The sequence below is a fragment of the Carassius auratus genome, unplaced genomic scaffold (genome assembly GCF_003368295.1).
Source record: "Carassius auratus strain Wakin unplaced genomic scaffold, ASM336829v1 scaf_tig00025928, whole genome shotgun sequence".
NCBI lineage: Eukaryota > Metazoa > Chordata > Actinopteri > Cypriniformes > Cyprinidae > Carassius > Carassius auratus.
The window spans coordinates 1-27419 of NW_020525468.1; the positions used below are offsets into that span (position 1 = coordinate 1).

General features: G+C 37.6%; 1 long non-coding RNA gene and 1 pseudogene across 1 annotated transcript; both read left to right on the plus strand.

Moving 5' to 3' along the window:
- The first annotated feature begins 3 nt into the window (after positions 1-3).
- Positions 4-7369, plus strand: LOC113078529 (F-box only protein 38-like; annotated as a pseudogene).
- A 7521-nt stretch (positions 7370-14890) lies between these two features.
- LOC113078527 (uncharacterized) lies at positions 14891-27234 on the plus strand. The gene is made up of 3 exons (XR_003281545.1): positions 14891-15706; positions 21053-21083; positions 23238-27234. It is a non-coding gene; the product is annotated as an uncharacterized LOC113078527 (long non-coding RNA).
- Positions 27235-27419: the final 185 nt, after the last annotated feature.

The following is a 27419-nucleotide window of genomic DNA, read 5'->3' on the forward strand; positions in this document are numbered from 1 at the left end:
GCAGACAACATGGAGCCTGAGCCAGTTCTTGCGGCCTCCAACCCGGAGGAAGAGACCAAGGTTCCAGCCAGGCTATTAATCCTTCACTTGAACGGGATGAAGAACAAGCAGGTCAGAAGAAAGCCAGCAAATAATGGCAACAGATGGATTAGCCTGATGAGTAGACTTACCAGTATTGCTCTTTCTTATGTGATTTAATTCAGGACCTAGTGGAGTTCAAACCGCAGTGAAGAAGCAATCAGTGGTGGTTTCAGACTCGGACAGTGAGGATGAGTATAGTCCAATCAGGACGCGGGCTGCCGCCCGCTCTCGAGGCCAGTACCCTGAGACGGAGCCCAGGAGAAGAGCAGTACAGCTGTTAATCCACATGGTAGTTCACGTTTTAAAATCTTCTGCATCAGTTCAGGCACTTAAAGGCTGTTGTCCGCATGCTGATATGATTGTTATGCTGTATTTTGGGCAGGTGGGAAAAACTCCACTGCGTAGACGTGGGACCGCAACCTCAGGAGCTCAGCTGTGAGAAAGGCTGCAGGTGACCAGCGAGCAGATAAAGGCTGACATGAAGGCGGCCACTGAGACGGCTGAGCGTGGGGCCAGAGACAGAAACGTGGGCCTGAGTCTGCTTCAGGCTACGATGCGGCAGCTGTGTTTGCTCAATCCGCTGGAGGGGACTCGGCCATCGGATGAGCAGGGTGGGACGGGTAGAGGGGAGGACAACATGGTGAGGACTCGCTGCACATGCAGCAGGTCTCATCCCCGGCTCTGAAAATAGGACTCGTGTGTGGCACAGCCTGCCAGTGGGAGGAGACAACCATAGATCAGAATGTCACAGCTCAGAGCAGAGAACGGGAGGGAGGAGATGGAGGACAGGCACTCCGACGCTCCTCCCAGGACTCAGGGCTCATCTGAGGGACAAAGTGTAGAGTTTCCAGGAGACCGGTCACTCGTGCCGCAGCAGACTTTCCTCTGTGCCCCTGGTGTGTGAGTCAGGTAAGATAAGAGGCAGAGGTTCCTCACAGTGGGTTGTCAGAGAATCAATTGAGCAAAGGAAAAAAGGCACAGTTGGCAAAGGTGATCCTCGTGGCGTGGATTTCTGCATAGTTGAAGCAGTTGGAGGAATGCTGGGGGTCGTGATTATTTCACTGCTAGTCTATATTGGCAGTTATAGTGCATATATCTCCTTGTGATAAAGTGCCACCCAATTTTTGACTCCTAGAATCTACCAGTGCTGAGAAGAATAGCACATGTAGGAAATTAGACTTTTTTCTGATGAGATGCACGTATGCATAAAACCACTAATTCTTGTTAGAATGTCTCATAAGTGTAGATTTGTTTATATCAGGAATCTCTAACCCTAATTACAAAGACACATTATTGAGTCTTGCAGTTTTATTGTGAAGTAAAAGGTGACTATTTTGTCTTGACTTGCTATATTGAATATTACAAATTACATACTTTAAAGTGCTTACGTTGCATACTGCAGTTCAAAAGTAGGGAGTTGGTAAGATTTTATTTAATGCTTTGAAAGTCCCTTCTGCTCACCAAGGCTACAAAAATACATTAAAAACAGTAATAGAGTGAAAAAATGATTACAGTTTAAAATAACTGTTTTTAAAATTGAATGTATACATATTTTATTAATATTATGTATTCCTTTATGTATATTGCTGGAATTTTGAACAGCTATTACTTCAGTCTTCGGTGTCACATGACACATCCTTCAGTCTCTAATATGTTGATTTGGTGATCAAGAAACATTTCTTATTATTATAAGTGTGGGAAATTGTGCTGTTTGATAGCTTTTAGTAGGATTCTTTAATTTAATAGAAAATAACATTTATTTGAAAGGGACAATTTTGGTCTTTACTGTAAATTTAAACTGTCCTTACTTAAAGGGGGGGTGAAATGTTATTTCATACATACTGAGTTTTTTTACACTGGTTAAAGAGTTGGATTCCCATGCTAAACATGGACAAAGTTTCAAAAAATTAAGTTGTACGTTTGAAGGAGTATTTCTGTTCCCAAAATACTCCTTCTGGTTTGTCACAAGTTTCGGAAAGTTTTTTTTCGAGTATGGCTCTGTGTGACGTTAGATGGAGCGGAATTTACTTATATGGGTCCTGAGGGCACGTTTGCCGGAAGAGCGCGCGCTCTTTACTAGAGAAGAAGAAGAGCGCGCGCTCCCGTATAGCAGAGCAGAGAGAGGCTGTGCACAGACAATCACTGATCAGAGCGAGAGCGTCGCGAAATGTCACAAAAGGAGTGTGTTTTTGGTTGCCAGGGCAAGACAACCCTGCACAGATTACCAAAAGAAAAACAGCATTAAGGGACCAGTGGATGGAGTTTATTTTTACAGAGCATCAACGGGAGTTGTGCAAGTGTTTTTGTTTGTTCCCTGCATTTCGAAGATGCTTGTTTTACAAACAAGGCCCAGTTTGACGACGGATTTGCGTATCGTTTATTTCTTAAGGATAATGCAGTCCCAACGTAAAAGGGCCACGATCGTGTGTTGGAACCGCAGGCGGGGAGTAAAACTGCTTCAAATATCTCTGCCTCCTTGTTAGTGCGTCCCCTCCCATGCCGGAGACCCCGGGTTCGGGCCCAGCTCGGAGCGAGTTGTTGCTGCTATTTGCTCTCGTTCAGTTTCAGCCTCGTGATCTGATTCTGGATCATAAAATAAACGGCTGAATCTGACTGTTAGCCATGGTTTGTTTTGGATGATGGTTTTTCCCTCACGATAATGTCACAGCTTCCACATGCTCTCAACGCATGAATATAATAAAACTAAAGACTTTTTGGAGTTAGGAAGGATGCAGTACTACTCTATAGGTACTCAAGATTAACAGGATATTGAGTGAAAACGAGCATTTCACCCCCCCTTTAATTATTATTATTTTATTTTTACTTACTGACCCCAAACTTTTGAACAGGAATGTATTTACAAACTCCTATACTTTTGAAATTAATTTTAAAATCATACTTGATAGAATTTTCATTTAGGGGTGAAATGTTATTTTATTATTTATGAACTGCGTGAGCTTCAAGCTTCAAAAGGGACTCAAAAGCACATAAGTGGTTCACCACCAGACCTTTGTGCTAAAACAGACAGAAATCTGTGTTGATGAGCACTGAAAATCTTGACATCCCTTATAATGCTTGTTTGTATTTTTGTGAGTAAATAGCTATGTTCAATTCATGCACAAGTTCTTTTTTTGGAAGCAATAATCTATATTGCTTTGTTGCAAATTGTATGTTCATTGTTTTTCCTATGACAATCAGATAGTTAAATGAGATTTAACATAAAGATAAATTTGACCAATATTAAGACTTTTCATTTAATTTCTCATCACCTCTTGGTGTATCCAGAACTACCCAAAGCGAAACCTCGGGTTGTGATTAAGAAAGAAACGTATGGCAGACAAGTCCACCAGCACCAGTGACCCTGTGACTGAAGACGACCATGTGCAGGTGTCTTGTTCTTGTTCATGATCCTGTCTCACTCAACTAAATGCTTTTTTAATGCACTTTCTTACAGATCAAAAATATTTTTCACATCATACAGGTGCTCGGCCTTAAATCTAAAAACCTAGTGGGAATCACACTTACAAACTGTGGCATCACAGACCTGGTCCTTAAGGAGTGCCCCAAAATGATGTTTGTCCATGGTGAGTTTCATAGCAGGAAACGTTAACATAGACATAAGATTCAAACTGTATCACATCCTAATGTGTAATATGATTGTTTTTTCCCCAAGCGACGCGCTGTAGGGTGCTGAAACACTTGGTGGTTGAAAGTGCCCCCATAGTAAACCGCTTTGATTACGCACAATGTAAGAAGTTGGACATGAAGCAGGTGCTTGACCAGATCTTACGGATGCCGCCCGGAGAGAAACCGTATCATCTACATGAGGCCTATGCAGCAGGTCAGCTGAGGTTGCCTTGGCAGCTACAATCAATTTGTTTCTGAATATTGTGTTGTGATGAAACCGTTACATGAGTATACAGCATTACTATTGATTGCAATAAAATATAGAAATGTGTTTATAATAAAGTTAGCTTTTCTTCCCATAATCAAGACAGGGCTCAACAGCAAAGCTGAATTTTTAAAAAAGATTGAAACTAAAAGACGATGCTTTGCAGAGTAACTGTTTTTATTATGTGGTCACTAATTGCTTGGTCTATTATTATTTTTGCTCAAGTAAATGCCTAGCCTAAGAGACTAATTTAAAAACCTTTAAAAATCTTACTGATCCCAAACGTATTAATGCAATATTATAAATTTATTGATCATACACATTTTTATGCTTCGCAAATATAAACATTTAGATTATTATGATTTATTGTTTTAATTGTTTTATTAAACATGTAATCAAAATAACATTACATATAGATGGTGGCAAGGATGAGGTTTTACAAAAAGGAAACTGCAAGAATAGTTTGTAAAGTAAATAATGCTTCACATCATGCGTATGTTTTCCAGCAAACATGTGATTGGTTTTATATATAGAGTTACATTACAGTTTTGTTTTTGAGCTGTGTAAATGGTATTTGAGGTATTTATAGCATGATATATTACAGTTACGTTCTTTTCAACCTTCAGATTGATTCTCTGGCTCTGGAAAAAAAGCTTTTCAGTGGACCGTATCCATACATATTGCAATGATCCATGAGTTCAGCAACCCACCGAATGTCAGGAACAAAGTGCGCGTACGTAGCTGGATGGACACCATTGCCAACATTAGCCAGTGAGTGGACAACATTACCCATAATACATTACTGGTAAAACTAAGACTTCTCTAAACTTGAGTTTTAATCACTGTTCAGGAATACAAATATTTATGTTTTACCGTTTCGGTTTTATTCTGATATATACCAAGAATATATCTTTTTTAAATGTTTAACTTCTTTATAATGCTTGTTTAAAAAAAGGAAGAAGGGCAAAAAAAATATATATATTTTTTGTGGGCTGTTACATTACACTTACACAACAATCATGCCAGCTTTCTAAATGGCTCATCTGATTCCTGCTTTGTTCACCAGATGGCACTGTTTTCATATCACTGTTAACCCAAAGACTCACAAGCTGTGTTTTTATCCTTTCACAAGAGAACTCATCAAGTATGAATTCTTTCCGGAGGCCACACGGACGGAACAGGATGTAAAGAAGTATCCCAGCTATCCCTGGGGCAGAGACATCTACACTTTAGAGGGTGAGAGGAAACAGATCAGGGTCCTTTGAGACTAGCTCCAAGTTCCCCTCACTTCCTCTGGAAACACAAATTATAGGATGTGTGGAAGAGAAGAGGGGGAAATTTACAGCATTTCCATTTCCCAAATCTCTTCCACAAAGTTAAATCGTCTTAAAGGATGAGAAAAGTTGCAGACTCCCATAATGTCGGATCTGAGTATATAAACATTTACAAGATCCCTTTCAGTTTGAATTGAATAATAATATAATGGCATTCGATCTTTCCCACGCTGCTTTTTCCTTAGGAGTAATAGATGGGGCGCCGTATTCGATGATCACAGATTTCCCGTGGCTTCGCTCGTTACGCACAGCAGAGCCCAACAGTTATGCCCGATATGACTTTGAGGATGATGAAAGTAGTAAGTAACACTGTCCATCATGAAAGAATAAAGTGCAGGTTATAATATTCATCACAATACAATGAAATAGCTATAGGACAATCATATAGCCATGATATTTTATGCATAACCATTTATTTTCCAATTTATCTTTAGATTCTACAATTTATGAGTTATAGAATATAGAATTTTTTTAGCTTGGTTAATTTCATGATTTTGAAAGAAGCTTGTTCACCAAGGCCGCGTTGATTTGTCAGACTCTCTGAAATCGTTCTTTCTGTCAGCCACTATCTATGCACCGCGGCGTAAGGGACAGCTCTCGGCCGACATCTGCATGGAGACCATCGGTGAGGAGATCTCGGAGCGACGGCAGACACTTAAGGGTGTTTTCCAGCGTGTGGTGGTCGTTTTCATTCACTACTGCGACGTTCGGGGGGAACCGGTGGATGACGACTACATCTAGAACAAGTCCTGCTCAGCCGGAGATGCTGGAGAGAAGTGTGGAGAGCTCTTCGACTCTCTGCCAGCCTCTGACCACCTCTGTGTGAGAACAGAGAGGCATCTTAAACACAGCTTCAGTGTGGAATACCAAGGCTTTTCCAGTTGCCTTTATCTCTGAGTTGACTTGAAACCGAGAGTGATCGTTTTCGATCAGCCATCGTCTTTTTTTGTGAGTTGATTCTAGACGAATGAACTGAAGAGTAATGGTGTCACCGGGCTGCTTTTGCTTGTGTTCATTACATGAAGGATGAATGGCAGCACACTTGCAGTAAAGGGGTTGATGGTGTCAGCAGTTGTTTTGTTGCGCACATGGGAAAAGACTTGGAGAGCCTTGATAGGTGGCATATAAAATAGCTTGTTTGATTTTTGGTGGAGACAGAAATATAGTTCTTGGTAGGCAGTAGAGTTGTTTTTGTTTTTCATACCGTTTGAGAAACCTTTGTTTTAATGATTTCATATTTTATTTGAGTTTTTCTCTCACCTTTTCCCCAGGCATTGGCCTATGTGTTTTTTGCTACTAACAGTGCTGTAAGTCAGTTTAACCCAGAACCTGGTGAAGAGATTAAATGTTTCTTGGCCCACGAGAGGAATGTGGCAGAATCGGTGAATAAATGTGGCTCGTTTTCCTCCCTGTGGTCTTCATAATGCTTAAAAAAAAAAGTGGAACAAAGAATAGCTGAAGAGTATTTTATGCACAAATATTTTTTTTGGTCTTTTCCCCTTAGTTGAACCCACTTTTTATTAAACTCCAGTAGAATAGTTTTTAATCAGAAGCACAGTGGATAAAGTTGCGAGGCATATCCCTTATTCATCTTTAGATGACTTGACTCACATGCTCTTTTCCTCACACACTCCATCTCTTCATATGTTGAAGCATCTTCACAAATGCAGACCACAGACAACAATGTCAGCATTGCATGTTTCTGGACGGTTTCGTTCCTCTTCCTTACCTAATCCTTCACAAAGTTGCTTAACTGACAAAAAACCGACAAATGCAAATACTATAAAACTGCCTGCTTAGTGCAGAATAGAGTTCACCAACTTGTGTTTGTTATGAATGGTAAGGAAACTACTCTAATTAGAAGATCGCTGCTCTACTTTAAGTGTTTTTCTGGGTGACCCACTCTGCCATGTTCAAAAGCCAAGAAACTCCATGGATTGCATCTGCACCCAAGCTGAGCACTGCAGAAACTTCTCTACAAAGTGTGTGTACAGATATTCTGTATGTAAATGATTTGTTTTATATGTTTATATAAAAGAATAAATATTTCACTAAGACATTCTGTCATGACCGTTATTGTGTTTTTTTTTTCTTGTATGTAGATAATAAACATGTATGTGTCTATATTATATTTATTGTAATACAGACACATTATGTATATTTACTTACACTATACATAACTGTAGTTCAAGCTTATAATAAACGGAACATTATGTCACCTGCAGCTTTAAATGTTTGAGCTTTGGGTGGATTCTCCACTGGCAATGTTTTTATAGTTCATTAGATAGAAATAATAATTTTGAGACTGATTTCAGTGATATTCTCAGTGTACTTATAGCTGTGGACTCATTAAATTAGAACAATTATTGAAATTGTAGTTGAAATTTCCAGCTTAAAAACTCTGATTGGCTTTCCATCTTAAAACTCTGAACACTTTAATGTTCATGTGAATGTTAATGTAGCTTTTGTTAGAGTAACGCAGTGAATAACTGAGTCATTCTCTCAGTCCATTTGTTCAAAAACGGAGATAAATGGTATATTGAATGAACTAATAACAAAACTGAACATTTTAGTAACTAACCAGAATTGTATTAGGTTTAATAACAACAATTGATATTGTTTACATGGTATAATTTCTGATAAGCTACTTTTTTATTGCTTGACACAAGTTTAATGATTTAAATTCAGTTCAGTGCTTGTGATTTGGTTCAATATTGACTCATTTGGATAAATATAGGTAGGCTACACAAGATAGGCATTATTTTTTCTCAAGACAAAAAAAAAAAACTAATCAGGCCAGACATATAGGCTAATGCGTTTTTTTATATATATTATAACAACAACAACAACTGTATTTAACATTGTTCATTAGCTAATAGCTGGAGATCATCCGTTTACGCGGTGCGTATGTATATACATTTTTCTACATTTTGAACACAAACAAAGTTACGGACCGCAGCTCTGATTGGTTGTTTCTTACCGGGAACGGTCTGTAACTGCAAATGTCAATAGGACCACTGGGAGGAGCCAGAGGAGCTTGAATTTTTCACAGATTATCTGTCTCATATTCTACTGTCAGGACATAATGACAGTTTAACAAATATGTAAAAAATAAATTTTTACAAAAGTTACCTACTGCAGCTTTAACTGTGTAAATTATAGTAGTATAATTTGCAGCTGTTTGTCTGGATGTTACTCTGATTCCTCAGCCCTTTATTAAGATGACCTCCACCATGTTTTTATACAGAGCTCTATGTGGCTAATTATGAAAGTGAAGCAGCAGTCAGATTCAGAATTAGTCTGCAGTTATAGTGTGAGTCTCACATGCCTACAGTACAGCAGACTCGTGCATGTAAAATCCATTTCCATACTCAGACACGTGGCTGCGTTCAACAGCCCACAAGGCAAGAGAGGGGAGTTCGTCTATACACTTTTACTGTTGTATATGACCCATTCTGGATTTAGTCTTGTCACATTGTTTACAGTGTGTCACTGACACCACAAAGGTGTTTAATGTTTCAGGTCGTTTGTCGCTTAACACTGTATAAGCAGGAAGAGGAGAGATTTGTGGTTCGAGCAGAACACCTCCTGTACTCAGTTCCTGTCTGAAGGGGCTGGCCAAACCTGCTTCATTTCCAAATGAAATCCAGCCAGTTTCACCAAGAGAAATCGATCTCAGTGGTGAAACAGACTTTTTCTCGTAGGACACAACATGTTAAACGGTCAATCAGAAACTGATTTTTTATTATACATAATTAATTAATACCGATCGATCATGATCTCTACAGTTGATCCCTACAGGTGACAATATGTTTTTGTATTTTTCATTGTGCTACAAAAAATTATTTATTTTTCCTATATAATCAACATCTTTTAATCAGTAATATTATATATATATTTCCATCATTTTATTTTGATTTCATTCGAAATAGTTCATAGGGTTCTTTCGCTCATTAAAACTAGTCTTGAAACTTCATCTTTTTGTAATATTGTGATTAATCTTTGTTGCAGCTTGGCTTGGTTCATAGCTTATAACTCTTTAAGAAAGACTCTTTAAAAATATTCTCTAGTGGAAAAAATTAATAGGTAAAACATTTCCAGAACCAAGACAGCTGAAAAAATGGACAGACACGTTTGCACACTATAGAACTAGATCTATTATCCTAAAGACAGATTCACCTATCAGAGAGGTCACTGTTACCAAGGAAACAGAAATTGCAGCTCAAGAATGCTATGACACATTGCAACATAATCAGGTCAGTCATCTTATATTCTCATAAAACATATAATTATTTATTTGTACATATCTAAATCCTTAAATGCTTTGTTTTAAAATGTATAATCATCAAAGTTGACCGTTTAAATGTATATTTTATCTCCTGTCTGGAACCGCATTTTTACTTTTGTCATCTTGTCCTTTGAATTGTCTCTTGTTGTTGTTCACAGTTCAAGTACACATCATTTACTCCCTTTAAGACCCCCTAAAGCCCCTTACTCTATACTCTATCTACACTCTATTATATCTTGTAAAAGACAAGAGAGTTATTTTTACACTGTGACTTACTTCGATCATCTGTGCATGGATTGCATCTGGTCTCATTGAGTTTAATTTCCTGATGGAGTTTTCCCTCCTTTGTCCCGTTCCAACTAATTAAACTCCACTAAGATTTTTTTTTTTTTTTTTTTTTTTTTTTTTTTTTTTGCCAGCTTTGTTTGTTTTCCAGCCCTTCACATTCCTTCTCCTTCCTTGGTTAAGGGCAAAAGATGCAAGTGGTTGGTGACGTAATACATTCTCAAAGGGAGGACAAACATAGGGGTTAATGCACCGTGTTGAAATGTTAAGAGTCAAAGCCTTATAAAGAGAAAAAACTCCTCCAAGCTGAAAGCTTTATCATCTTCAGTGTGTTTGCAGATAGTTTTCAGAGAAAAGAGAAGTGTAGCTAAGCTAGTCTTGTGTAAATAAAGGCCAAGTTGTAAATGTACAGTGGGATAAAAGTCAGACCACAATAAAAAGCTGTCATTTTCATTGAAATCAGGAAATGCAGAATTTTAGGGGGGATTTTGAGTCCTTTAAAATGAAAGCAATGACATAAAGCGAAGAGATATTTAACACTTGTGCTCTGTTTGGGCCTGAGAGATCCCAAGGACTTTTTTCAACAGTCCCAAAAAAAAAAAAACCTGAGGTATGCTGAATCTGACTTTTACTCATCTCCTGACAACTGCTTGTAAGTAACATTTCAATTTGATGATGTGCTTTAAATAGCTTCCATAAAATGTTTAGTGCCTTAGAGACCTCTAAAAACTATAAATCATGATGCAATTTTACATAATAAAATTATCTGACTGGTGTACACACAGTAGAACAATAAAAAATCTCATTTTATTTTAACCCCCCAAGCTACGGTCGTTGTCTTTGGCTCATTTTAAATGTGTAATTTCTAGACCTGGAAAAAAAATCATGTAAGTGAATAAACTCTAAAAACTCCATGGGAATTTTTAGAATATATATATATTCTTATCCAGTAAATCGTGAACAACTGGGAAAGTCATTGGAGTTTCAGAAATGGTTGTGAACAATTCTGTACATTTCTGCCAGATGCATTCAAATGATATGATGACATGATTAACCACTTACTCATCATATTTACATTTAATTAAATTGTATGAAATATATTTTTTTAAGTTAAAGGAAATGTATAGGAGTTTAATCAAATTTGTGACAATTCATAAACCCATTTAACTGTAGGTAGTGCAAATAAATGTACAAGTGGTCTGAGACTTTTGAACCCACTGCACATACACGTAAGATGCAGTGGTGTCAGATGTAGTGTAAACAGTGCTGCAGGACTACATGTACAGAATGAGAACAGCCCACTGGTCTCCATCAAACTCAGAGCACAGCTCCAGCTGTCAGACACTGGGAATCTATTGTTCTCCCTTTGCTGATACATCCTGCCATGTGTGCGCGCATGGCTTTTGTCATTTACCTCCTTGACTACGTGCTAAAGGATGTGCTGAACCTGCTCTGGTGGATATAAGTACAACCAAATGTGACAGGCCTGTTAAATTAGACACCTTGGCTGGCTCTTTTCCTTCAGGGCATGTGAAGGTAAAGCAAATGAATCTTGAGCGTGTAGAGATAATCCAATGTCTGTCATATGAGTATGGCCAAAGAACGGTGATCTACTGCAAGCTATTCCTGCCGTACAGAGAGGTCATTCAGAGGACAGCAACGGCGTGCGACTCTGATTGATAAACATGCATTTCTAACATTTAGCTTGACTTAAGGAAGGTTAATGTATACTTGGTAGAAATGTCCATAAGGTAGTCAAAGTAAGTAACTTTCAGTGCATTTTTGCAAATGGAAATGTAGATTTGAAATCTTATTTTCCTGGGATGCTCTTCAATGCCCTTTTTGTTATCTCTGGGTCACTGCTAATGCACTAGCTTAATCCATCTAAGCATCAAAAGATACAAAAATAAACATGCATATTACGATAAAGACATGTCCTCTCTATCTATTTTGATTCAATGACTTGTTGTATCCTCTGAAGAGTGGATCATCCGACTCAGCTGAAATTTTTATGTTTGCAGTGGGCTCTGTGCCATCTCTCGAGATTGAGTTGCTTGCCACTGAAATCTCACTGCCTTTTGTGATTACTTTGGGATAGTTTTATACAAATTAATTTATATTATGTAATATAATTATATAATCAATTGGTGGTTGCTAAAAAGTCTGACCCCGAACTTCTGAATGGTAGCATATATATAATGTATATTGCCCACCAAGCAAAATCATTGTTATCCGAATATTACGTCGTATAACAAATGGTTCGGGATGAGTCACATGCTGAACCGCTTGCCTTAGCAAGGTCCACTAATTAAAGACACCAGGACATATTTTTCATGGAAATGGGCTGTAAAATTGGTCTCAGAATTCCCAGTTGTTGCAATGGTTTCAAGATGTTAACTGTATTGTTAACTTCAAAGTTCAGAATCAGTCTGTCACAGTTTGTTAACTCGAGCAAGAGCCCCCTAAAAATACACATTAATGTAAACAATCTTGCAGACTGTATTCATCTTTGAGCTTTTTACGAGTCTCAATGAGTCATCTATCACTAGACCTAAACACATTGTTCTGTTCTTTGCTGTTTGGGATTAAAGTCCGTGGTGGAAAACAGCTTCAAAACAGAAACTTTTCTCAAAATTTATTTTCATTGTGTGTGTGTGTGTGTGTATATATATATAAATATATATATATATATATATATATATATATATATATATATATATATATATATATGGAGTTAAAATGATGCATTTAGTTGGAAAAAGATAAAGCACTATAAAAAATAAGCTGTATTTAATTATACATTTTTCTTAGCTCACGTCCTTTTTAAATGTATTTATTTAATTTTTATTCACTCGTCATTGTTTTATGTTTAAAAAAAGAAAAGAAAAAAAAGAAAAAAAAACCTGGAGACAACCAGGTTTGATATTTTAAAATGTTAGTGTGATAATGTATATTTGATAATTGATAATGTAAAATGTAAAAATAGGTATTGCAAAGTAATTGCTATCAAAAAAACAACAACATACATTATGTTTACAACATACGTTATTTTTCAATAAAAAAAAAACGTCTGCTTCTGCAGTACTTTTAATTTTTTCAGCTATTTACATCATCATTTTGACTCCGTAAAGAGAATAAAATCCACACATGCATCCAGAGCTATTATTTAAATATCATAAAATAAATAAATCTAGCAAAGAGGGAAAATACACTGCTACGCTCCACTTGTATGACGCCCTTTATTTGGAGGAAAAGAACTCATCAGCCAGGCCATTAACGCTCAGGGCTGCCAAGCCACGAGGCACAGGTTGGCTGCTGTTTTTAAAAGCCCCCATTTCTCCAGATGTAAACAGAGAATCTTCCCCAAACATTGCCTTTTTAAGACTTCTCTGTGAGAGCTAAGGGGCGACCTCTTCTGCCACTCGCTGAAGCTAATGAAGGACTCACCGAACAATGGCTCTGACACCGTGTTGTCATGCAGTCCCCCCACCTCCTGTCTAAATTTAGTCTTTCCAGAGCATGGGTCTGGAGGAGACAGTCCCTCTAAACATTAGTCATTTGCAGCCTCCATTATGGACGAGGGTGAAAAGGGGCTTGAACCCTGATGGACATTTCACAGACAGACCTCCCTCTCTCTTTAGCCATATCCAATCTGCCTCTTTGACCTGTTGACCTCCTTGACTCGACGTGTCCAAGAGGAAAATTCATCTGGCGGCGAGCACGGCCCAAGGTCAAAGCTTTGTCTTGCTTTCCTTTATAATCGCTCTTATCTCTCCTCTCAGCAGATGTCTCGGTCCATTGATGCCGAGATGCGGTGTGAACGAATGTCTGGTTTGTGAAGGTCTGCTGCTTATATGTACACTTTTGCAATTAGAAAGGCGTCAGCATATGTAAGACAATACTGAGTATTACATTACAATTAAATAAATACAAAAACACACTGAAAGTATATCAGATCTGGCCATCTGAAAACCTCCACAGAAAAACACTAATTGGTTAATAGATTAATCATTAACACACACAGATTCCAGTTTATCCTTGTGGGTGTGTGATTTCATTAGCAAACGGTTTGTGTTGTCATTGGTCAGTGCAATGATGATCTCCAGAGCCGTGTTATATTATTAGATAACAGTTTTCCCTAGGCCTGTTACACACAGAGTCCATCATCCTGAAGATGACCATTTCACTGCCATTAATCTTTGTTTCACAAAAGCAAAAACATACAGCAGCTTCATCTAAATATATATATATATATATATATATATATATATATATATATATATATATATATATATATATATAATTTATTTATTCATTTATTTTGTATAGATGAGCCCAGGATAAGGGTTCTGTCTTAGTAGGTTTTGAGTCAAAAATCTAAATATGTGTTCTTCTAGCAGTGGTTTGGATGTTGGTTTTAAACTTTCTAAACTAGGATATTTATGGAAAAAAAAATATATCCATGAATTCTGTCCTCCTGATTAAAATGACAATACCAAATAATTTTTCAGTTACGAACTTGTATTGTTACAAATCCTTGATTTTGCAATGATGCCATAGAAGAACCTTTCAGTGAACACTTCCAAAAATGACCCATTCTTTACTTGAAGAAAATTTTGATATAAAGACTCAGAATATAAAGTATGGATGTATGGATGGATGAAAAGGTGCCATGGATGTTAAAAGGTTATTGATGGAACCATTGATGCCTGTAAAGAAACTTTATTTTGTATTTGATAAACAAGTGAAAATAATTAAACTGACAGTTGTGTTTTACATGTCCTGCTATTGGGGAATGAAAAGTTTAATTAACTGAAGAAAAAAAAAAAAGTATTTTTTTCTGGGCAATATCCATTGATATGTCCAATAGTGTTTTTAGAAATGATTTTAGGGTGTGTACAGTAATCAATAGAATAAAAACTGTGACATCTTGCTCTGGTTTTTAGTACACTGTGATATAATGTTTAAATTTTGGCTTGATATTTAGATTTTTCTAAATTTATTGTGACGTTTTATCTGGTTACAGATCGAACAGCCTCCAACACAGAACGTCTTTGTGTGGAGACCCAGTTTTTGAGGCCAGCTGTGATTCTCCCTCTTTAAGGAAAGTAAACAAACCTCTTTCTTACTTTCTTTTTTTTTTCTTCTTTTTTTTTCTGTGACTTGTATGTGATTCCCAGCATTCTGTAAGCAAATGCTTTCCCATTTGGGGAAGCGCAGTGCTTTTGAGAGGAAGGTATTATCTTAAATAACTGTGTCTGTGCAGAGCCCGTGTGTTCCCAGGCAGGAATGGCAAGGAGCCGTCTGATTTTAATGGTTTCCACATGGACTCTCAGAGAGGCCGGCCAAGACTCCAGCACGGGCAGAAATCTCCAAATTTAGAAGAAATATGAAAATTGTCAAACGTGCCTTCCTTAGGCTGAGACGGCGGGCCCGGCCCCCTAGCCTGAGCCCTCCCTCCCCATTACTTCTCATCCTCACACACCGCGGGTCACAGCTCGGGGTCACGGGGGCTGATACACCAGCCAATCAGGGAGCTCGGGAGGTTTTCCCTGACGTGCCGCTCTGATAGTAAGCCTGCCCCTTGCTTCATATAAGGAAAAAGAAAAGTCTTTGCTCCCCAAGCCGACCATGCTTCAAAAAGGAGCCTCGCACCGGGAACCCCCTTCAGACGGTGGAGCGCACGGCATCCATGGGAACAAAGCGGGGACCCCCTCTCTGCATCCCTACCCATCCCGACCGACACCAAACATCCAGCACACTCCTACCCAACCAAATTGGCCAGGACCAGTGTGACAATCCTTCTTCTTCAAGACACAGACTGCGGTAAGTCTATCTCAACTTATCCTAAACATCCGACTCAGTTTGTGAAGTGAAATATACCTTGCACAGCAAATTAATTTGTTGGTTGGTCATTGCTCATGTTGCTCATGAGATACTAGTGCGAGGCTTTGACAGCAGGGTGACACTGAGATGATCCAGCTGGCTAAAAACACTCTGCTGATACAGTGAGCGCTTCCCCTTCAGGTATTGAGAGGAATAGGGTGCCAGGAAACAATAATCAAATGTGGCTTTCCTGTAGGAGTGTACTCGTGAATCTAAGCTCAATCAAAGTCCTCTGATTAAGACAGGGTGGAATTACTCATGAAAACCCAGTTTTATGTTTTCAAACAGTATTGATGAATTGCAGATGACTTGCATTGTGTGCTGCAGGTTGAGGGTGTGCAAGGGGAGTGTAACAGGAGAGTTCACCTGGGGATAGTGGGGAAAAATGTGAAATGACCTCACAGAGTACAGTCTCCAAAGCTTCATTGGGGAATGTGATCCGGCTGCTGATTAACTGGCCTTTGAACTTGACTTTGAACTTGAATTCCGTGAAATCAGATGATAAATTGATATAATCCAGAAACTCAAGTCATTTTTGCTACATTTCATGTGCATTATTTGGCAAATATTGTTTATGTTTAAAAAAAACAACTTAAATCTACTGCTTTCTGAAGGCAATGTCTCAATAAGTTCTTAGACTACACCAAATGTCCACCATGTGCAGTGTTTCCTGTCAACCAAGCAGATGTGGCCAGCTGTTAGTAGGCTCAGGTCAGCATTTAACTTTCCTAGTCCAGGGATGCCACTCCAGTGACCTACTGAAACACACTTTGTGTCTTTCACACACACACACACACACATATACATTCCAACACACTCGAGCTGAATCTTAGCATGCCCATATAAAGTAAAAGACAAGTTAATCTACCACTTGAACACATTGCAGAAGTACTAATAGTTTGTTCCAATAACTTTAAAAGAACAGTTATGGCCCATCTTGGTATAACTTTAAGACTTTTTGATGACAGACTCTGAGAAAACTGAATATGGCTGCATTTAACAAACACTTGATTTTTCCATAATGTTTACAATAGCTGTGTGATTTAAAACCGGTAACTCTATTATCCGTCTAGACAACTCATTAGACCAAAAATGTGTCTGTGTGTGATGTTTCATGTTGCCACAGCTGAAATAAAATATGCAATACAATACAGTATATGTAATCGTATATAATACTTATTAAAATCTTAAAATTATATATTTTACATACGATTGCATATATATAATTAGAACATTTATTAAATGTTTACTATAAAATACACAAGTAAACACACTCACTCTATCCATAATGTATTATTTGTACAAAAAAATGAATATTAATAATAAATAAAATAAAACAATATTATATATGATACACTTATAACTATTTATTGTAGCCCAAAATTGGAAAACAATTCCTCATTAGCTATGAAACACTTCCTTTGTATTCACATTTGTTCACCTTATTGTTGCCCGTGCTGCTTATAGTCCAAAATATCATTACTATTCAGGATGGATGAACATATGTGTGTTGATGGACAGATGGACAGATTAGATAGAGGGATTGAGGGCCTTACTGAGCTGGGAGGGAAAGGAAGTGCATTATTTATTTTCTGAAGAGTCAAAAGTCTGGCAGCAACCAGAGCAGGGTGCGTTCACATGACCCTGTGGTGGCCTTGGTGCTTTGGCCTGTCCCTCGCATCACTTGCTCCCCTCCCCAAGACCCTGGGGACCCTAGTTCCCAGGGTCACTTTCACATGAACAGTGGGAAAAGGGAAAGAAGGGGGGTTAGGTGCTCACCAGGGACTACCCAAAGCCCATGTCCAACCTCTCATAAGGGTCCACACAGCCTCAGGCCCCCTAAAAACACACAAGGAACCCCCCGGTTAAGCTCTGAGGTGCTGATAGAGAGCACTGTCCTGTCTGTCTGGGAGTGTTTTTCCACATATACACAACTCCACATTCCAATTACTTGTGTTTAAGGAATGCTTTAAGGGTTTGTCAGTTCCTTTTTGGGCCATAAAGCTCTCCTGCTGGGCCTTTGGCTTGTAAAAGGTGATGTTGGTTTTTATGATGTTTAGATGTACCTGAGAAATGCTAATGATCTCATATCTCTTGTCAAATGCAAATGTTTTCCCTTTCTTTTAACCTTGTCATATGAATATTTCACATTTTTGGATGAAAGACGTGGCATATGAGAATAACATATCTTAGCAGAGAAAGTTTGTAGGTGAAGGCATCAGGCATAACACTGACCCAAGAAGTAACATGCTTGTTCGTCACAAACACAAAACAATGCATAAATCGGCTTTTTTTGCTTTCTTCTCTTCTAAGTGCCAGTACATACAGTAGCTAACATAATTTCTCAGAACTGAGTTTGAGAAATATGGCCTTCATATTCATGATATTTTGCATTGGATATAAAAAAAATAATAATAATAATAATACAAACCTGCAAACCTGTGACAGTAAAACTTAGTTAACTGTAAATTATTTTATCTAATATGAAAAAAATTACTGGACATCTATATAAAAGTCATTTTATTATTCACAGTAAAAACACATATCCCTACATGACACATCACATTGAATTTTATTCAAATATTTATGTTTCTCCTTATTTATTTGATCAGTTATGTATATTAGTTTTTTTTTTTTTTACATTTTCTGCTATATTGTTCAAATTTGTTGCATTTATTTTATTTTATTTTAGTTTGTGAGCTATTCTTCAAGTGGTGAAATAGTCTGCAAATTAATAATTATGGTGATTAATGTTGTGTCCATATTTTTTACAGTACATTTCTGGGAACAGCTGCTAATTTTTCCCCCTTTTCTTTTTTTTACAGTGTACATGAAATATTTATACATACATATATAGATAGATGAATGTTTGCATAGTTCATGTATAAGCCTGATCCTTAGAAGGGAGATTAGCTTTAAGAGCTAGACAGAGCAGAGAGAGGTAACAGGCGGGGTGCCCTCCCTCCCCTCCTTCACGTTTCCTGTCGTGATGATTTAAGGAGATGGGGAGAAATGAGAGGGAACCTTAAAAGGCAATGTTTAGGCATGCTCACTCTCTCCATTATCAAGCTGGAGTCTGAGTCTGTGTAAACACAGCATCTGCCTCATCTGTAGAGGTGAGCACTTTGGCACTAGTCTGGCCTGAGACTCTAATAACTCTCTCTTTCGCTCTTTTACCGTATCCCTCCTTCCCTCTCTCCTGATCACACACACACGTTTCCACAGATCACATGCCATTTCCATCAGCCCCATGATTCACTCTGCTCCCACTGCATGGCTCACTGTTGTAGTTTCTCAAGTGTGTTAGTATACCTTTGAATTTTTTATGTATTTAGTCATATTAAAAAAACTTCATTTATACACATTTAATATAAAAACTATTTTTTATTTATATTTATTTTTTATTCATTTTTCTTTATTTTAAATACTTCAGTAGCTACCAAGGAATTCTATCTTTTTGCCAGATAAAATGCCACAAGATGATTCATATTTTTTCTTAGAAAAGGTTTTGAGAAACCTGTCTCTGATAAATGTATTTAAAAAAACTATGGGGCTAACGGCTGGTTATTTGATTAACTGTAAATTACCATATACTGTTAAAGAGAGAGAGAGAGAAAGATTTTTTCCCCGTTTCATGTTTAATCAGAGCAGGTTTTAAAGGTTCAGAAATGAACTGAAACCTAAAAGTTCAATATTTCAGTTACTTTTGGAGCCATTCAAAAAAAAAAAATATATATATATTTTATTGTATTGTGTTCCTGTGGCTCAGTGGTAGAACATTGTGTTAACAACACAAAAGGTTGAGGGTTCAATTCCCAGGGAACACACATACTGGTATAAATATATATGTATATATATATAAAAAATTTTTTTACATGTATATTTGCTTGTATTTTTATTTCAGTTACCAAAAATATATTTAGCGAACTAAAATGATATTAAAGATGTGTACACTATTAGTAATTTAAAGTGAACTTAAAAAAAAAAAAACACATTCCCCTTTTTTTTTTCAAAAAAAAAAAAAAAAAAAAACAGCTGGCATGCTGCGAAGTGTGTAAAGCTGGTAACACTTAGGCAATCTTCAGATCAGTACTGTAGACTTCTTCCTAAATGGCCAGGCTTTGTGTGTTTATCAGTGTTCATAGAAACTGAAGGCTATCTTGTGTGAGTGGAGGTGTGAGGTTCACCTCAGCATACAGCCAAACCCCCCAGAACTGCCTCATATAACACAGCATGCCAAGAAATCTGCGACAGTCTTTGCATGTCATATTAGAAATAACAGTTAACATACTTTGGGGGATTTTGAGAAAGTATCTTTACAAAAAAAATGAGGACATGTGGTACATGGGTTAACTATTGATTCACATATCCAGTCTTTTCCCATTGTAAGACAAATTTAACTCTTGGCTCCCAAGCAGAGCCTGAGAACTAGGATTTAACCAACAGGATGTGATGTTTATTATTGCGGTTAATTTAATAGGCAGTAGTTCAGTATAAGTTTCTCCATAAGCATAGAGCCTGGGAGGATGTGTCTGTTGAGTTTTCCTCACATGGAATATTAACTGGCATATCCGGCTCCATATTATTTAATAGAAAGGATCACAACTGTCAAATATGAGACCCAAGGCCTCGGCTACACATACTCATGCAGATTTCCCTCAAAGTCATGATTGCCACTTAGTTTTCTGGCTTCTTCTACACCTTTGGCTCCCTTTTGCCTTTTACGTCAGCCTCCCGCTGACTGTGACTAGAAAAGGGAATGTATGCAGGCAGAGCGACGGGGGGAGAGGAGGGCACACGGAGCGGTGACAAACTATCTGCTTCCACAATCACTGGCCGTAAGAGGCTGAAAGAGTGAATGTTTATCGAAAGCGCAGCTACATTTTCCATTATCCCAAAATAAAATCCCTTCAGAATTCCTTATATGGGCTGAGGGAGATTCCAGAAGGGGGATACGAGACAACCTAAAGCTCTCACTTGTTGGAAAAGACTCAGAAAAAGACTTAGGAATTTTCCCAATTTAAAAAAAAAAAAACTTTCTGCTTTGATACTCCACAAATTCAGTTAAGCAGGATTTGTTGGCATTCTTAGCCTCCTAATCAAAGCCGCCTGAAGTCTTTTCACACAAAGTCAAATGAGAGATGTGTAGAAAATCTGTGACCATTTATCTCTTGGCTGAGCTATTCCATAGCATTGTTGCACATGACACTGGGATGTTAGAATTAGCAATCTGAAATTATGCTGGAATTGCTGTTTATGAGATCCCATCTTTATTTCCCATCACAGAGTCTGCAGGGGGAAACACAACATGCTGCAGGTGAGAACATATTACCTTCCATATTACCCGTGAGATTTTATGTTATGGTAGTCCGTTTCCACTTTCAGTTTCTGCATAAAATATAATAATAATATAGAAATAAGATAATAATAACAACAACAAATGTAATTGCAACTTTCTATCTCAATATTTGATTTTCAATCTCGCCTTTATATTTCAAAATGTGACTTTATATCTCAAAAAAGTACATTTTATATCTCATTATTGTGACAGTATCTCACATTTGGGTATTTCACAATTTAATTTTTTTTTTTGTGACTGACAGTGCGACTTTATATCTCAAAAATTTAAACGTATAACTTCTTATTGTGATAATATCTCTCAATTGTGACTTTATATCTCACAATTATGACTATACCTTACAATGTGACTGTAAATCTTGCCGTCTGCCATCTCTGAATGTGAATTTTATGTTTCAATATTTTACATCTTGTAATTGTGACAATATCTGACATATGTGGACTTTATGTCTCACAAATTTACTTTACATCTTGTAGTTGTGGCTATAACTGACTGTGTGGCTTTATCTTTTATATCAATATTCTTTTATATCTCAGAAATGTGACTATATCCCACAATTACATATTTTGTTACTTTCTATCTGCCAATTGTGACTTTATAGCTCATAATCTGACTTGTGACTACATCTCACAGTTGTGACTTCATATCTCACACCGTGACTATTTCTTATTTTCTTAAACTTCCCCTCACAATTAACATGTACTCTCAAATGGAAACAAGCTTCTATATAATCTACTGTACTTAAAAGAAAGACTGAGTGGAAGTTTTTCCTTTGTTGAACTCAGAAATAGGTCGCCGTGCTTCATTTCAGTCTATAAACAGCAACAAAGTGGAGCCAGACGTTCTTGTCAAGCGAGCCCTTGAGTGCTTTTCCAAAGGATTGTACTGTAAACTGTGAACAGTACCTCGTGGATAAGCTGCATATCTGTCTGTTAATGCTTGCTGCCCTCAACTCTCTCCATAAACCACAGCACTGCTGGAAAAGCCATTAGAGAGCTGTGTCAAAGAGAAGTGATGGAGAAGTGAAAACGATCCACAAAATATATAGAAAGAGCGCAAAGAGTTGCCTGTCTGTGAGAATGAGCTCAGCTCTGGGTGCCATAGAGTAGCATTTTGTGGTTTCCACACACCACAGCGTCAGACGACAGCACATTCAGAGAGCTCACGGCACTGAAGCGATGACTTTCTGCTGTGCAGATGCCAGTGCGGTTTTATCAGATGATTGGGAAGGGTCCAGACTCTTTTAAACATATTCGAACCATGTCATCTGCTACTTTGAGAAGATAAAACACACACTGGGCTGGATTCTGACGGGTTTATGAACCTTTTCAGACATCCTGCTACTTGAAGTATGTGTCAAATCAGCCTGTTTAACCACCTCTATTCAGTTGGGATTTTATAAGATGATGAAGGACGTCCCCTTGAACCCTGCGGACCGGTCTAATTGAGACAGAGGAAGTGGTTGTGTATAAAGGGGTGTGGCCTCGCATTCTGCGGTACACTGTCTGGAGTGACTCAGGGGCACTATGGGAGACGGCTGCATTGATGTTGCCTTTGAACTTGAGTACAGATGTCCACTGCAGGAATAAACATCCTGTTCTGTAACCACCGATCTAGCAGAGCTAGTCTGTGCTGTATACCGCTGGGGGCAGAAAAGAGCTGGAAGTCGGAGCAAGTGTGCAGTTGTTTATTCAGTGGATTGGAGTCCCGCAGCTTCCAAGGTTTTTCTTGGGTGCCGGCCACTTTCAGAGGCGAGAGCTCATGCTAAATATCCCGCTGTCAGGCTGGCAAGCTTATTTGTGTCTCAATCACTACATAAAGGCTTCCCGTTATCCTGGCTGGCATTTCAAAGCATAATGAATGGATTAAGACTAGAATAGAAGTGTGAGAGAACTAGAAAGGAGAAGCTGAGAGGTTTGTAGGGAGATCTGGGCATGTAGGTCAAAGCCATCGCCGTACACCCACAACACGTCGCCATCTCAAACATCCCATCAACTTGGGCCTAACAAATCCAGCCATCATATGAATTTCATCAATCTAAAAAGGGATAAAATACGAAATAAATACCATCTATGTGTAACTGAATATTCATCTTTTGCCCCTGATCTTTAGGTTTAATAGCTGCAGGTCAGACAGGCTGGCTGGGTGACAAACTGAAGAATTCATTCAAACCTCCGGTTCTTTTTATGGGACTGAGTCACTTCCAATGTAATCAACAGGACGTAGGAGGTCACAGTCCATGTTGATCAAAGATGGTAAGATGGAACACACAAAAGGTGTCATGCATGATTCATCCCTGCCACAGTCCTCAAGCCCAAGGTGCAGTGCTGCATCTCTGGTCAACTGGGAGTCTGAGATGAAGCACTGTAGCTCGGGAGGAAGGGCACTGCCTGCTAACAGACTGAACAAGATACCTTGTTTTTAACATTACAAATTTTGGATTTTTATTTCATAAAATTCTCATTTATAATTAGTTGTAGATTAAGCATTATTCTTTAGCATTAGCATTATTTGGTAGACCAGGTGTTGGTTATTCTAGGATTAAATGTACTTCTACTGTTGCCACTCTTCTGTCACAATGAATTCCATCATTTCCCCATTCCCGGGGTCCAGTTTTCCCAGGAATCCCTTGGGCAATCATAAGGGGGATTCCTGGAAATACTGTTCTTGGGGGTGGGGCTGGACAACTGAATTTATCAAATTATATTGTAGCTGTACTTTTAGCTGTAAGACATATATTGCCATATACACTACCATTTAAAAGTTCTTTTAATCGTTTTTTATGCTCTCCAATGCTACATTTATTGAATTAAAGATACAGTTAAAACAGTAATTTTGTAAAATATTATTTCAATTTAAAATAACTGTTTTCTTCTCTAATATATTATTGTGATGATAAAGCTGGGTTTTCAGCAGCCGTTACTAAAAGTCTTCAGTGTTCACATGATCCTTCGTTCTTTTTAAAAATCATTCTAATATGCTTTTATTGGTGCTGCAGAGACACTTCTTATTATCAGTGCTGAAAACAGCTGTGCCGCTTAATATTTTTGTGAAATTGGTGATATATTTTTTTTTCAGGATCTTTGATTGATAAAAAGTTCAAAAGCATTCACTTGAAACGGAAATCTTATGTCACATTATACAAATCCTTACTGTTGCTTTTGATCAATTTAATGTTTATTTGCTGAATAAGATTATATATTTCTGCCCTTAACTTTGAATACTTATATTGCAAGTATGAGTTATAATTTACTTTACAGATTTAAATACAAATATTTTAAAGTGATCGTTTAAAAAAAATAAATACATGAACCTCCTCCACAATGTTTCAATAAAAATATTGTTTATCATCTAAAAATGTTGTTATTGTTTATTCATCTAAAAGTGATGTTCTGACGATGTTCTGTGTGTGTGTGTGTGTGTAAACTTTTTCCACTTTTATCATATGATATGAAAAAAGCAGAGCCACCACCTATTAGTGAAAATGTACGGAACATCAAACACTGTCCACAGGGGGGCGCCGTTTACATTGTAAGGCGGTTCAAAAGGAAACCGCTGCCCACACGTGGTGGCTCAGCTTACAGGAATTTTACAGAAGTCTGACTGGAGCGATTTACATTTATCACGTCAGACCTGCATTAGGAGAATATATGATAAACCTCCATCTGAGTGCATGTAAATGTTAACCAGAAGGAAATTCGAACAGATAATCATCTGCAGAGAGAGCATTCATCAAGTAATACATTTTTGAGTTTTATTATACTGTTATACTGTACTCAGATATGAGCGAACGCCTGTATACACATGCTCCAGCACAAATGTGCAGTGAGTCATTCAGGATTAAGTGGGCGGTGGATGCTCATACATTTACGTGAGATTTTTTTAAGTGTTCACCCATGCTGCTACTGAAATGTGTGACAGTCTGTGGGAGAAAAAGATCCACGCATTTTGACAGAGATCGAATGCAATTATATAGATTTTTAAGTAATAGTAAACAAGCAACAGTAAAGCGATTGTCTTTCAAAACAACTCCCTCGTATGGGTCCTGTCAAGGTATACTGAAATACATTAGTTGCATAAATGTTGATATGGTTTGCTTACATGCGAGGAGGGGGAAGGGAAAGGCACGAGGATCAGTGCTGAGCTGGACTGTGTCGTGTTCAGCCCAACAGCTGCCTGGTGGAATCCAGCCCTGTTGATTCTGAGCCTCTGAATCCACATTGACGGAGACGATGATACAAAGACAGCTGTGTGGGCTTCAGACAGTACCATGTAGCTTTAAGGCTGAATCAAACTTTTCTGCATGTGTCTACATCAGCATTATTTTGGGTTACAGCACACATGTATAAACCATAGCTACATAATCAGAAACAATAATAGATAGGACAGAAGTAAAAAAAAAAACACTAAGGAGAACAAAGAAATATGAATATGATTTTCTTATTATATGACTTTATGTTGTTTCCTTTTGGCCCAATATAGTGAATTGGCTTGGTATATTTGCTATTAATATAATAACTGAATATACACAATTATTTGGAGCAGTGTGTAAGTATTGTTTGCTTTATTTTACTTATGTATAATAACTGTTTTAGGAATTTAGGAATTATAAAAATAACTATAATATAGTTTATATCTGTTATTGTTATTTGTGGTTGGGAATGTAATATGTTTATTGTATAACAGTAAAAATGTCCTGTAAACATGCTGCTAAGGTCTTCTGTTTGTGGATTGCAGTTTAGCAATAAAAGTCTGACTCATGATTCTTTGCTCAAGCAACCTGAAAATCCCAGAAGGCTAGTACACGTGACTAGAGAGCATTAGAGGAATAATAAAAAAAAATCATGTTTCATAAATGATTATTGTGATCAGCATCAAGTATAGATCAGCGAATCTTATAGTTAAGCTGAGTGTAGCAACATGTTTATACATGATTTGGATGGAATGCCTCAATTTAATCAAACATCTAATCGGGTTATGGACAGATTTTGAAGGTGGAGTTTCATTACTTTCATGTGACCTGTTGTTGTATAAAACACACTGACATGTGATTAAATAAGATTTATGGCTGTAAATGCTAGTACAAACTCTGACCTACAGTATGGTAATACAAATCTCTCCGTTCTGGCTCAGACTCGCACATATGACGCAGAGGAAGAGATCAGGGTGGAGAAACTTGTATGCCTGTCAATGCTGTGGAAATGTGACACACACATTAACTGATTCATGTGATCATGGCACACCGGGCATGCCAAGGTGTGTTCTTCCTGTTCCCTCCATTTTTTCTCATTCAAATGCCAACGTTCCCAGGGCCAAATGTCTTTCACCATCTGTTTAAACAAGACCACACACTGCCACTCCATTTGACGTGAGAATTCCCATTCTGTGTGTATTTCTAGTGACACATAACAGAAAAAAAAAAAAATGCTGTTACGTTAAGAGGCAACCAATTGCCCAGCAAAAAAAAAAAAAAAAAGAAAATTCCAATTTCCATTATATGAAGTCAATGTTATTTATAGGCTAGTATGCTGATAAGCGTTTTTTTAATTGAATTTTCTTTCAACGCAACATTCTAGGAACGTTGATCTGTAACATTCCAAAAAAGTAAAAGTCCCAGGAAGCCATACTGAGAGAATGACCTCATCTCTACTACATGAAGACAAACTGGAAAAAAACAAAACAAAACAAAAAAACATTCAACACGTCACTCTAAAAGCTGTGATGTTTAACTGGTTCACCATTAACCATTTTAGTTAATTTTACCCGTTCACACCAAGAGTGGTAACTATAAAGATAACTAAAGCCTAATTTTTGTAATTCTCGTGCTCATAGCAGGATGGATTCCGATTGGGTGTCAATGTTCTTATCGTGATTCCAATCTTAAGTGATTCCAACGACATCATTTCTCTGTGCCTTTATTGTTATAGTTGTGGTGTGGACTCGGCTATTATTGAAAACGATTTTTAGAACTATATCTTCATCGTTATCTTTATTTGTACTTTGTTAGAACGGGGCTTCACACTCACACTAGTCTGCGGATATTCTGGAATTTAAATAGTATGTCATTATGAAAATTACACGGATTAACCACACAGTCGGGAAAAGTGAAAAAAAAAAAAAAACTTGACAGTCTGGTCTTCTTTTATTAAACAAGCCTAGGCTAGGGACTATCATGGGCCTTTCATTTTATGTATGAGTGGCTAATCCTTTAGCATGAATAATTTACACTCATTCAGCATTGTCTTCTGATGGTGTCTATGCAGTTGAAAGACAGTAACAATCTGCATGTTAAGT